This window comes from Mustela erminea, chromosome 2 (genome assembly GCF_009829155.1).
Source record: "Mustela erminea isolate mMusErm1 chromosome 2, mMusErm1.Pri, whole genome shotgun sequence".
Lineage (NCBI taxonomy): Eukaryota > Metazoa > Chordata > Mammalia > Carnivora > Mustelidae > Mustela > Mustela erminea.
This window is the reverse complement of record NC_045615.1, coordinates 51,787,574-51,801,625: the sequence shown is the minus strand read 5'-3', so window position 1 is coordinate 51,801,625 and position 14,052 is coordinate 51,787,574. Positions and strand designations below refer to the sequence as shown.

The window sequence follows — 14,052 nt, the reverse complement described above, 5'->3', positions numbered from 1 at the left end:
GTCAGAACAAGTGTGGGAAAAAGAGACACAAAATTGAGTCAGCATATATACTCTCGTTAACAACATTAAAAAGAAAGCTCAGTGGAAAAGAGAACACAGTTTCAATTTTGTCTATTTCTCAATACTACCTCTCTGTAGTTACTCAAGAATCTGTATTTGAAAATTCTACATTTTTATAAGCAAATTGTATGGACTAAGTTCCTTAATTATTTTAAAAATCAAGAAACTTTTTGTGTATATTTACAATAGTTACACAAATATTTTTATTTATAATTTTTGTTTTGATTATTGCTCTTTAATTGCATATTAGTTGAAGGATGGTAGGGTTTTTTAGAATAATTTATTTACTTTTTTTTTACTGCTTTGCTATAAATTTATCTCTTTAAAACTTTATATTATTTTTAATCTATATGTCTCTTCTTGTTTTTCTTAGTAGAAATATTTTAATAATTGTTGCTATCTAAATGATTTTAAAGCATAGTCAGGATGCCACCTATATTTCATCTTCTCAATCTATTTTCTATTATAATTTATTATTTATGTTTTTTTCTTAATCAAATACATGTATAAGTTATATGTACACATAGTCTATATGTTTGCTTTATCCATTACTTATGCAAAGATGTATTTGCCAAGATCAACAAATGCTTTTCCAATTTTCTAGAGAAAAAAATGAGAAAAATAATTTTCTTATAATTAGTATTCTTTGAAGACACAGCAAATATTAGACACCCACTGAATAATTTACATTTGATTTGATGCAATCTGAAATTAAGTTTTATAAATAAAAAATCAGTTATCTCTAAAAGTGTTTTTAATAAAAATATTTTAAAATACATATTTGAATTTCTGCTTAAATTACTACTACAAATGGAAAATGAAGTATACTCTTCCACAACTTTCTCTTACTGACATACTGAGACTTCAAAATCTACAAATATTTCAAGTGAGAAATAAAACAGGAGTTCTCCCAAACATTTTTGTAGCACAGAATACATGAAAGTTACAGAATAGGCATTAAACTTCTAAATATAGAGGCTACAGACAGCTGACATAAGAAATATTCAGCTGCTCCTTCCATAACATCACCTCAAGAGCAGGGGTCTGGAATTATTAATATATGTTGAAGCTAAGTGTGTCATTCTTAGCACCGTATCTCTTGAAATCCTCCTTGGTCCATGTGAATGTCTAAGATGTCCTTTCACTGTTATAATTTTGAATTGAACTAATGTCCTCATTCATGAGTGCTAATTTCCATATTCATTACTGATCCTAATGCCTTAACTAAAGCAATGGAGCTAGGTAGCAAAAGAAGGTTAGAAGCAGAAAGATTTGTTCCCTGTGTCAGGATCTATTTGGGGGAAGTATTCCCAGCTGAATAAGGTAACAGTAGTCACTGAGTTTAGTGGACAAGCCAGAGTGCCTAGGATGGAGTGGAGGAGTGGTGGTTTAATCGTTTCTTGTAAACAGGTGGTATTAGGGTATGGGACATCTGAAAATGTCTGTAAGGCATATCGGTTGATTTCTTCTCCAGCATCCATGCTTCTTTCTTTCCTCTCATTTTCTTTAGAAGAAAATGTTACAAATTTTGTGGAATTAATCTCACTCTCAGCTCTAACACAGGACTCTGATTTTAGTGCATCCATTGCTTTAAAAACAAAAGTTGGTTTAGAGATGGACACAAATCCAGCTGAGACCAAAGAGGTGAATCCCCAAACCTGTGCAGATATTATAGAAAGCATCCTCCCTACTCTTGGATAATATGCTAGAAGCTTAATCAAGTTAGAATACTTGGTTGTAGAAATTTTGCTACCAAACAGATGGGGTTGCTGGTGGGACAGAGATACATAGGTTCCCAGGATGAAGCTAACACCCTAGAAGTCAGCAGAAAATTAGAAGAGCCAGAGATGATGGTTTTTCTGAATCTGTACACCGAACCTTTGGATTTTCTGATTTTAAGCCAACAACATCACTTGGTTTATTTGTTTAAGCCAGTTTGGGGGCTCTGGTTTTGTTTCTGTGTTTGTATTTGGCATTTCTTAAACAAAATGTCTTAGATGACACAGTTTCTTAATGTATGCCTTAAGAATTGAGTTTGGAAACCCTGGAAAAAAAGTATTCAGTATCTAAACAAGCTGCTACTTGTCATCAGGACATGACTACAAGTATGAGTCCTTGTCATGGGCTGGGCAGGACAAGACAAAATAAAGATGGAGCCAGGCAAAAACTTATCAGTGTTCTAGTCCTAGGAAGAGACAGAAGAAAAGGACACCTGGTTACTAAAAGCAGAAATCACGCCATTGTGAATTCAAGTGTAGAAATTTCAGTAAGGAAAAATTATATCATTAAAGTTTGGAGGAAATCTATGTTCAGGAACCCAGTTTTGATCAATGAAGAATTGAGTTATGTTATAGCAGGTAGGAGTTGAAATAACTACATCTTAAGACCTAATATATAAGTACACAACACTACCTGGGAAGATGGGTTGGTAATACATTCTATTGGATGTTCATTACTAAATGCTTTTTATTTCCTATCAGGATTTTTGTGAGACTAAGCTGACATTCAGGGAGGAAAAGAGGAAGGTCAGGAAGTTTGTAATGATTTCTTTTCCTGTATAATCACGTAAAAGCCTCATCTTAGAACGTGTAATGGAAAAAGCAAAGAGAACTGGAAAAAAAGATGACACAGCAAGGACAATCACAGATAAAAGTTGTAGCATGATTTTCCTCCTGACAACTTGCTAGATTATATTCTTCTTGAGAATAGAACTTTGCTTATTACTCTGTCATGAGCATAGGAGTGTCCCAAGAAACACATACTGAATAATGCATTTTTTTTTTTTTTTTTTTGCTGCTTCTTCTGAAACTTTAAAACAAATGCCATATAGCTTCTGGGGGAATTTGTTTTTTCTTCCTGTGTACATACCTCCTTAAATAAAACAATTCCTAGAGAAATCACAAATCATTCTATCAAAAGCACTAAAGAACAAATAAAAATTAGAGATGAGGATGTTACTGAAAACAAGAACAGGACAAAATCTGCACATTCATCTTAAAAGTAACTTATTTTGTTATTCTACCATTATAAGAGGGCATTTGGCATCATCGTAGATTAGATTATACCTAATTCTATGTTTGGGTTTTCTCTATAGTAAGGTCATATAAACTTTTCATCATCAACTGAATTAATACTTACCCAGCCCTTACTGAGACAAACTCTCAAGGATTTGAGGATTTGTACCCTATGAATTCTCTATATGTTGGGTAAGTAAAGGGAAGGCAGTACTGTTGTCAACACTGATGCTCTGGAGATAATACATCCTTTCTATACACAACTTGTCCAATAGGCAAGAACTTCTGAAAAAAAATCTATGCATAGGAAGGATTAGGTAAATAAAAGGAAAAAGTTGTCCTCTTACAGAGATAGTGGCAGATAGCCTTAGGCCTTTAGATGTATCCAAGAAAATTATATCTCAAGGAAATATAAAGATGTTAGGTCCCAGAGAAAAAGTGGCTTGCTCAAAGTGACGTAGAAACTTAGTGACAGATCAGAAGTAAAACAATGGTTCTTTATACTCCAAGTTCATGAATACCAGTGAAATATGATATAAATATTTATAAGGACCATATGAAGTAAGATTTATGAGTTCTTATAACTGATAAAAGGAGATAAATTTTACCATAATTAGTCTCATCAACTTAACATTGCAGGAGCAAAACTAAGTGTTCAGATTGCTTTCAGATAAAAGTATCAAATAACTGGTAAATTAACAGCAATTTAATTAATACCTACTATAAAGCCTACACCATTGTGACTAAACACCACCATAACAGAACTTCCAGATAGTCTAACTCTGATATTGTTCTCACCACTAATCACAGGGTGAACCAAGATGATATTTTCTTCCAAAGCTTTGCATTTTTATAATAAAAACTGCCACAATAAATATATTTTATAAGCTATATGCCATGTCTAATGTGACATAAATTCTCTTCATTTTAATTCTGATATTCGAAGTTACTCATGAGTTCATTCAACCGTGAGTTTATTCACAGCATACCACAGACTACTCTATCAGGCAATGTAGAGTGAAATATGTCCAAGTTGATGAAAATTTTAGGAAAATATATAGAGACAGCACAAATGTTTTGGAATAAGGAAAATTATTGCAGTTACTACTTAATCATTATATCTACAATAGTTTAAAGGTAGCTAAATGTAGATTTACTGCATTCTATTCTGCATTTCTGTAATGAAAGACAAGAAAATTAATATTATGGGGCATTTGTTTGTGAGTTAAAACCTGAAAGCAAGGGAGGAAAAAAGTCCAACTGATTTTTGGCCAGTTGCATTACCTCATAAATTTCCATGCTAGCCATCTATCTATCTATCTTTCCTTTCTCTCTCTTTCTTTCTTTCATCTTCCTCTCTCTTTTTTTCTTCCTTCCTTCCTTCTGTCCTTCCTTCCTCTCTCTTTATATTCCTCCCTCCCTTCCTTACTTTATCACTTCTTTTTACTTTCCTTTTTACTTGGTAACATTAAAAATTTGACAAGGTCCTTAAATATTTAAATATCTGAAGAACATCCAGGACTAACATGTCTAGACCAAAACAAAAGAACAAAAGGAAACCTCACTCCTCCTCCACTTGCCAACTATTGTTTCATTACAATTAACTTAGGTTCAGATATACTGGGGAGATCATAGCAGGTAAAACTCTTGAAAAATAATTAAGCAGAAAGGTAAATTTACATTTCTTTCATATCAAGAATACAATGAATGAGCTAAAATTCAAATTAATCATCATGTAGTATTAAAACAATTCCTTTTCTTTTTTTTTTTCTTTCTTTCTTTCTTTTTTTTTTTTTTTTTTTTTTTTTAATAGGTTTCATGCCAGGCCTGGAGCCCAGCAGGGAGCCCAGCATGATGCCCAGCATGAAGTCCAACAGGGGGTTTGAAGTCATGTCTCTGAGATCAAGTGAGCTGAGATCAAGAGTTGAATGTTGAGCTGAGACACCCAGGTGCCCTTAAAACAATTCTTTATAAATATTTAGATTTTTACTGAAACTGTGAAGAATAGTAACATGGCAGAAAGTGGTATTAACCTGAATGACTAGTGTAAACCAAGACTTAGGGGTATGTGTGTGTGTGTGTGTGTGTGTGTGTGTGTGTGTGTCTGCATAATGCCTTGAGATGAGGAAGAAGGAATAAAAAACAGTATATTAAGCACTGAGTAACATTTGCAAGTTAAGATCAATTTAGTAGGGCACCTGGGGGGCTCAGTGGGTTAAAGCCTCTGCCTTTGGCTCAGGTCATGATCCCAGGGTCCTGGGATCTAGCCCTGCATAGGGCTCTCTGCTCAGCAGGGAGCCTGCTTCCTCCTCTCTTTCTGCCTGCCTCTCTGCCTACTTGTGATTTCTGTCTGTCAAATAAATAAATAATATCGATAAAAAATTAAAAATTAGAAAAAGATCAGTAAAAAAGAAAGTACTCTACAGCAAAGGATCAAATTATTTTTAAATATTCTCAGTGCAAGTAATTTTAAAAAAGACATACAACTGAAATCAGACACATGTGTCATCCTACTTTGTTATTTCTGATCTCAGAAATTTTATCAACAACAATGATAATTTAACATACCCTTATTGTCAACCCAAGACATCTGGACACAACGAGTCATCCTCATCTACTCATCAGAAAGTTCTGCTTCATTCTCTATAAAGTTGATCTTTACTGTGATGCTTCAGACGAAAGCACAAAGGGATTGAGCACTAGAACCTGACAGTTTATGTATAAATTTCCATTGACCCTGTAAATCTCAGACTGTGACTCTAAAATAAATTTCACCTGAAAGAGCGAATTACTCAAGCACCTTATTTGTTACAATGTATTGTGCCTGGCCAGAATCCCAGACGTCTCAGAGAGTTCACAATTCACTAGACACAGATGGCAAGATAAGATTCTTTTTTAATACCTGAATGATATTCCACTACATATATCAGATGTAAAATGATATTTCACTGTGATTTTGATTTGAACTTCCTTATTAATGATATAGCGTATCTTCTCATGTACCTGTTGGCCAATTGTGGGTTGTTTTTCTTGCTTTTGAGTTGTTATATTAGTTCTTTATATGTTTTGGATATCAGATACATGATTTGCAAATATTTTCTCCCACTCAGTAGGTTCCCTTTCATTTTGTTGGTGGTTTCCTTTGCTGTGTAGAAGCTTTTTAGTTTGATGTAGTCACACCTGTTTATTTTTGCTTTTGTGATTTTTTGTTTTGCTTTCAGAATCAAAACATCTTTGGCAACACCCTATGTCAAGTCTGTGTTATCTTCTAGGAGTTTTGTGGTTTCAGGCCGCATGTTCAAACTTTTAATCCACTTTAAGTTAATTTTTTGTATATGGTAAAGGACAGTGGTCCAGTTTCATCCTTTTGTGGGTAGTTGTCCAATTTTCTCAACACTTTTCATTAAACAGACTATCCTTTCTTTATTGTGTATTCTCTAAATTTATTGACCATATATATGTGAGTTTATTTCTGGGTTCTCTACTCTGTTCTATTGACATATATATGTTTTTATGCCAATACCACATTGTTTTAATTGCTATAGTAGTATATAGTAGTATAGTAGTATTGTTTGAAATCAGGGAGGACGGTGCCTTCAGCTTTGTTTTTTTATCAAGATTGAATTGGCTATTTTTGGTCTTTAATGGTTCTGTAGAAATTTTAGAATTGTTTGCTCTTTTTGTCTGACAAAATAACAGGAATTTTGATAAAGATGTCACTAAATCTGTGTGGGTAGTGACACAGTAGTATGAATACTTTAACAATATTAATTCTTCTAATCCATGAGCAGAGAATATTTTTTGAGAATATGCTTCCATATATTTTTATCTTCTTTAATTTCTTTCATTAATATCTTATAGTTTTCAATATACAGGTGTTTCACCTCCTTGGTTAAATTTATTCTTAGGTATTTTATTATTTTTAATGTAATTATAAATGGGATTATTTTCTTTACTTTGTTTTCAGGTAGTTCATTATTAGTATATAGAGGAGATACAACAGAATTTTGCCTATTGGTTTTGTATCCTACCACTTTATGGAATTTATTAGTTCTAACAGTTTTTTTATGGTGTTTTTAGAGTCTTCTATATATAAAATTATGTCATCCTTAAATAGTGACAATTTCACATCTTCCTTTCCTATTTGGATGCCTGCTGTTTCTTTCTCTTATTTAATTGCTCTGGCTATGACTTCCAACACTATGTTAAACAGAAATAGCAGGAGTGGACATCCAGTCTTGCTACTGATCTTAGAGGAAAAGCTTTCAGTTTTCCACTGTTGAATATGATGTTAGCTGTGGGTCTGTCACATATGGTCTTTACTGTATTGAGGTATTTTCCCTGAGGAAGATTATAGTCAGCCCTGAGAAATATTTATTGTTTTGTTTTTTAAATATTTTATTTATTTATTTGACAGAGAGAGAGAAAGCACGAGCTGGGGGAGAGTCAGGCAGAAGAGGGACAGGCAGGCTCCCCATTTAGCAGACAGGTGACATGAGGTTAGATCTCAGGACCCTGGCATCATGACCTGAGCTGAAGGCAAATGCTTAACTCACTGAATCACCAAGGTGGACCCTGAAAGATATTTTTTTAAGCCAAATTTATTTTGGACAATTCTTTTATATTATATCAGAGATAAATTCATTATTTCTTTAAGAATGACATTTAATAATTACTTTCATAATATATTACAAAAGAGGTAGCACTTTATAGTGGTACCAATGAAATATTATCTGTACACAAAAACATGTGATACTATTTCTAAGACAAAGTTGATATTGGCTTTTATTTGTATAACATGTTTTCTCATTTAATGGATTAGACTACAATAGAAGTGTAACTGGTAGTAGATAAAATGGCAGAAAGTTAAGTTATTGAAGTCATCAATTCTGAAATAAATATTCCTAGCGTGTGCTTATATGATTCTTTAATAAATAAACAAATTAACTCAAAACTTAACCTCTACTCTTGAACATAGATCTCTATTCTTTCATATACTAATCAATTTTATAAATAAGTATTTACTATTCATAAATCTCTATGCCATGCATGATGGATATATAAAAGTAAGGAAATATTCTTGACCTTCAGTAGGGGCTGGTAACATATACCCAGGAGCAGCTAATAAAATTTCAGCACTTCAACTGAGAAAATTGGAAAATTCTGTGGGAAAACAAAACAAATAAATAAATAAATAATCATTTCTAAACTAAGGGGGAAGAAGAGTTCAAAAGTTGTTGTTTTAAGATTTATTTATTTATACGAGAGAGAAAGAGAAAGTGTTAATGGAAGAAGGGGCAGCGGGAGAGGTCAAGAGACAGAATCCTTAAGCAGACTCTGTACTGAGCACCAAACTCAACATAGGGCGTGATCCCACGACCCTGAGATCATAACCCGAGCTGAAATCAAGAGTTGGACACTTAACTCACTGAGCCACTCAGGCGTCCCAAGAGTCCAAAAGTTTTATATGTAAAAGCTTAAATGAATAAGACAAGAGTTGAAGAGTCTGTAAGGCTGGAATTAGGGGAGGTAAACAGCCTAAGCAAAGGCTTGTAGGCATGAAAGTATGTAAAATCTCACATGACTGAATAGCAAAGCAATTACAGAAGGATGTAGTAAAGATACAAATCTGGGAAACTAAATTAGGGTAGATTGAGGACTACTAAATATGAACTTTAATTTGGATGGCATGGAAAAGTCACAAATATATTTTACTATAGAAATTTTGACCCAACTCATGATTTAGAAAGATGGGTCTAACAAGGAGGTCTATAGGAAGTTATTACATAGTCCAGAAGGATTAAATGTATAGCAGTTTCAGTTAGAATGGGAATTAATACTATTACTATCTAAGCTTTATATGGTGCTTACAATGTAAGCAAGTTTTATGTACCTTACATTTAATTCATTTGATCTCATAAAATCCTATGAGTTAAATATAATCTTTTGTCCCAGTTTACAGTGAAAGGACCTGAGACACAGAGGGGTTATGGAACTTGTCTCCTATACACTATCAGAGATGGAGATTGAATTTAAACTCCAGCATCCTTCCTCAGAATTCCCATTCTTAATTCCCATACAAGACTGTAAAAATGTAAATCAGATATGAGAAGAATTATAAATACAGAATCAAAATAATTTGGTAAAACCAGGAGTGATGAAGTGTTACCAGATAAACCTGAGTTACTCAACATTACTCAGATAAATCTGACAGTAATTATGGAAACAGCAATCTGATATCAGAAACACAAGAGAAAGGTATAGTTTATCCTGGAGAGGAGGAAGATGGATTTGGCTCTGTAGGGGTTCACTTGCAGTTCATTATGTGAGAAGAATAATCTTTCTTTGTTTTAATGCTTTGATCTAAAGTTTTAGATGCTTCAGTCAGCCATAAGAGCCCTGGAACTGAAATGTTAATTAGTGCCACAATTAAGAAATGCCAAGACCATGAGAAAGTCAAATCATTTGGAGGATGGTGACCAGCAAGAAGAGCTTCAAGTACTTGAATATACTTGAAGAAGGTCACATTGACATGCATGAAAAAGCAGAAATTAGCCCAGCACCAATGTTGTTCCATAAAGAAAAATGTAGAAAGGTGTATCTGTCTCACTGACAAATTTTCATTTCTCATCTCCAGTCCCCGGGCCACACAGTTAAATTTCCTTTCCTTGCATTACATATAGTTGACCAGTGTCCTTACAATAAACCTCTTTTTGAGCTAGTTTCAGTGAGTATCTGTTCTTTGCCTTCAAATGGGCACTAACTAAAACATGATCCAAAGGAGAGGAAAAAAAATCCAAAAAGAAAGAACAGTCTCTTCTGCAAGTGTTATGGAAATTGAGTTGGAATAGGATTAACTTGATATTTTATTCTATACTAAAGCTTTTTTTTCCATTCTTAGAAAAATATTAAGGTGGTAACATCTATCTTTCATGAAGATTGTGGATTCTCTTCCAAGATCTGAAAAAGCTGGGAGGTAATTGTTACACATAATTGTGAGAAAGGGACAAGGAAAACCTAGCAGAGAGATATAGGGTGCTCTATGATCAGAGTCACAGAAATCCCAAAAATGAGAAGGTGGAGGTGTAAGGATGACAGAGATAAGGGAACACTTCAGACCACCCTGTCCTAGATGTCTGAGGGGGTAGTCTTACTTATGACAATCTCCTGTGGTCAACAGAAAATAAACAGACCCTAATAAGAAGTAAGCCATTAAAGATGTTATCACTAGCCCTGCTTACACAAAGGTGCTATCAAGTAGAGAAGTCAAAAAGATTTAAGTTCCCTGATTAACATTCTATAAAACACCAACCCTAAAAGTCCTCAGTGGCAACCCTGTCAGGACCCCTCTTACTCCTGAAAGCTTTTTCTGTATCCTTGCTTAATCAAACTTCAATCGCTTTACTCACTCTCCTTTGTCCTTGAGATTCATTCTTCAACTCTGTGAGACAAGAATCTAGCTCTCCTGCTTCAGTTGGACTGGTCACTCTTATACTAAAAGTATTATTTCCAGCATATTCATTAACTTTAGAATATTGGTAACATAGTACCGATGAAGAAGATTAAGTGATACAACATGTTACATCGGTGAAAGAAGTCAGAAAATAGTTTTTCCATTTTTCTTCTACAACTCTTTCTCCCTTGTCTGATTATCTTTTTCCATGTTTTAAATGTTACTATGCTTATCATTAAATTCTTAACTCCTTTCCTTAGCCTAGAGTGAAGTAAAAGGCATTTATAATTATAAATTGAAATTCATAGAATTTTTTTTAAAGAATTTCATATAATTGCTCTTCTGCCAAAACCCTTCACTAAAGTCACAAGAAGGCTTAGTTTAAGAAATCAACATCTGCTTATTGTATTCAGTTCACATTATAGGCACTAATAAATGGTAAAAGTTCACAAAGTTAGTAAAAAAGATTAAAAGCATGGGATCTGCACAATTTCCAAACTAGATTCAAGACTAGGTAACAACACTGGTTTAAAAAAAAAAAATGGGAGAAAGAAGATAAAAAAAGCCTCTCACATCCATGTTTAAATGTATTTAAAGACATCATGGCAGAAATGATTAATCCAAATTAACTGTATAGAATTTTAGTTATCCAAAGGCTAAAGATGAAAAGTTTTAAAAGTCCAACAAAATTTTATGAAACCTTGGAAAAATTTAAATTGTTTAGTTAAGTTAAATTTTATGGACCATATAGAAAAAATAAGAAGAAACTATCAGGTTCCAGGATAACTTGAGAAGACCACTGGGATAGAAAACTCCTTGGAAATGTACCATAAACGAGATATTAAATGACATTCAATATAAGTAAGCTAGAGAAAGATAACTGAATAGAAATATCTAGTGGGCTGTGCTACTCATTAACCCTTCAAATCTCTGTGTTCCCTTTCTTTATCCAAATATCATCTATTTGTTGACAGTATATGATTTAGAATTATTTAAGAATATTAAATATTAAATTAATATTAATACTAAATATTATGTTATAATTAAATATTATGGGTTATGTCAGTAAGCTATGAATTTTTTTATTTATAATTTATTTAAATCCAATTTAGTTAATGTATACTGTATTATTAGTTTCAGAGATAGAATTTAGTGATTCAGTTGTATATAATATTCAGGGCTCATTTCATCAAGTGTCCTCCTTAATGCCCGTCACCCAGTTACCCGATCCTCCCATCTGACGTCTCGCAACCCCCAGTATGTTTCCTAGAGTTCAGCATCTCTTATGGTTTATCTCCCTCTCTGTTTTCACTTTATTTTTCCTTCCCTTCCACTATGTTCATCTGTTTTGTTTCTTAAATTCGACATAAGCAAAATATTTCTATTCAACTTACCAACTAGAACTAAAATATTAATAATTTTTCTAATTTTGTCTAGTTTTTTCCTAAAATTAAAATAACTGAAAAACATGTACAGATGAAATAAACTTTCACATTCCTTACCTAGCCAACACATAGTGGATGAAATATTAAAGTCAATGGAAAGACTGCTCCAACCAGAAGAATGATAAAAGAAAGAGCTTGCATTCTTGTGACTCCTAAAAATATTTTTCAAGAGTATTAACTAGAATTTAAATTTTTCTTGTGAAGTTACCAAAAATATTCCCTTAAATCACATCTTCATAGTGAAATTCAAACAAGAGAGAAACAGAGATTAGACAAGGAAAAAATTACCAGGTAACTGACAACTGCAGCTGGTATTTTGGAGCTCATACACTAAAGACAGAAAACTTCCTGTGTCCCAGCAATACACAGATTTCTAGAATATCAATTTATAAACAAGAGGACAAAAATGCTTAAAATGGGAGGGGGGGCTGAGTGGCTCAGTTGCGTAAGCATCTGCCTTTGACTTGGGTCATAATGCCAGGGTCCTAGGATCAAGCCTGGTGTCTGGCTCCCTGCTTAGCCGGAAGTCTGCTTCTCCCTCTGCCCTTCCCCCTGCTTGTGCTGGCTCACTCTCTTTCTCAAATAAATAAAAAAAATTTTTTTAATGATTTAAATGTACTAAATGAAGACAAAAACTTGCCTGAATTTTACATAAATAAAAATACTGAGAATGGTCTATTTTGCTAAAGACCTTATAGAGAGATACCTGCAATATTACATGGACTGGAATTAAATATAGAACAGTGGAGTTAAAACCATACTATTTCTGTTAAACATAGCTTAGCCATAATTGAGTATGACTGTATGAAATCAAAGAGGATGGAATGTAAATATGACTCTATGGTCATGGAGTTCTACTTACATCAGTTATCTCTTATGGTTTACTCTATAAATGGGTATTCTCAGTAACTTAATCTGTTACATTTTAAGATCAGAAATAGAGAACCACCTTTATTTTTTATTTTTTATTTTATTTATTTTTTTTTTAAGATTTTATTTATTTATTTATTTGACAGACACAGATCACAAGTAGGCAGAGAGGCAGGCAGAGAGAGAGGAAGGGAAGCAGGCTTCCAGCTGAGCAGAGAGCCGGATGTGGGGCCTGATCCTAGGACCCTGGGATCATGATCTGAGCCCAAGGCAGAAGCTTTAACCCACTGAGCCACACAGGCGCCCCCCACCTTAATTTTTTAAAAGTATTTTTAATGAGTAGACCCTTTTCCCTGACAAAATCACATGTACAGAAGATTCCTTTCTATTGTGACTGTACTGAAGTCTACCTTAAAAAAAAAAAATTACGATCTACTCACTTCTACATACTTGATCATACTTAAAAAATAAACCATACTTAAGAAGTCGAATTATTTTAATGCTGAGGCCCTTTTTAAAATGAGGATTTTTGTGGTGTGTGTGTGTGTGTGTGTGTGTGTGTGTATTTTAAGATTTTATTTGTATATTTGAAAAAGAGAGACACAGCGAGAGAAAGAGAGGGAACACAACAAGGGAATGGGAGAGGGAGAAGCAGGCTTCCCGCTGAGCAAGGAGCCTGATGGGGGGCTCAATCGCAGGACCCTGAAATCATGACCTGAGCCAAAGGCAGCTGCTTAACAATTGAGCCACCCAGGCACCCCTAAAATGAGGATTTGTATCACAAAATTTATTCTTTTTTTTCCATTTTATGATTCTGTAGTACAAAATTGTGCATATTAATATTCATACAGAATCTGCATTTATTGTTATTTAAGAGATAGAAGTCATAAATGGTTGCTTCCTACATATTATAATGCCTATTTTTTATTTAATCATATGAACACTACAGAAATATATACATAAATTTTTAAAAAGATTTTATTTATTTATTTGAGGGAGAGAGACAAGAGATAGCAAGAGAAGAGCAAAGCAGGGGGAGCAGCAAACAGAGAGAAAAGCAGGCTCCCCACTGAGCAGGGAGCCCAACAGAGGGCTAGATCACAGGACCCTGGGATCATGACCTGAGCTGAAGGCAGACGCTTAACTGACTGGGCCACACAGGTGGTCCTGAACACTACAGAAATACTTTAAATAAAACTAGAAGTTTCTC

General features: G+C 33.8%; 1 protein-coding gene across 5 annotated transcripts in view; it reads right to left on the bottom strand.

Moving 5' to 3' along the window:
* GRID2 (glutamate ionotropic receptor delta type subunit 2) overlaps window positions 1-14,052 on the bottom strand; it is a 1,491,890-nt gene that overhangs the window by 1,041,337 nt on the left and 436,501 nt on the right. The gene's annotated exons all lie outside the window — the stretch shown is intronic.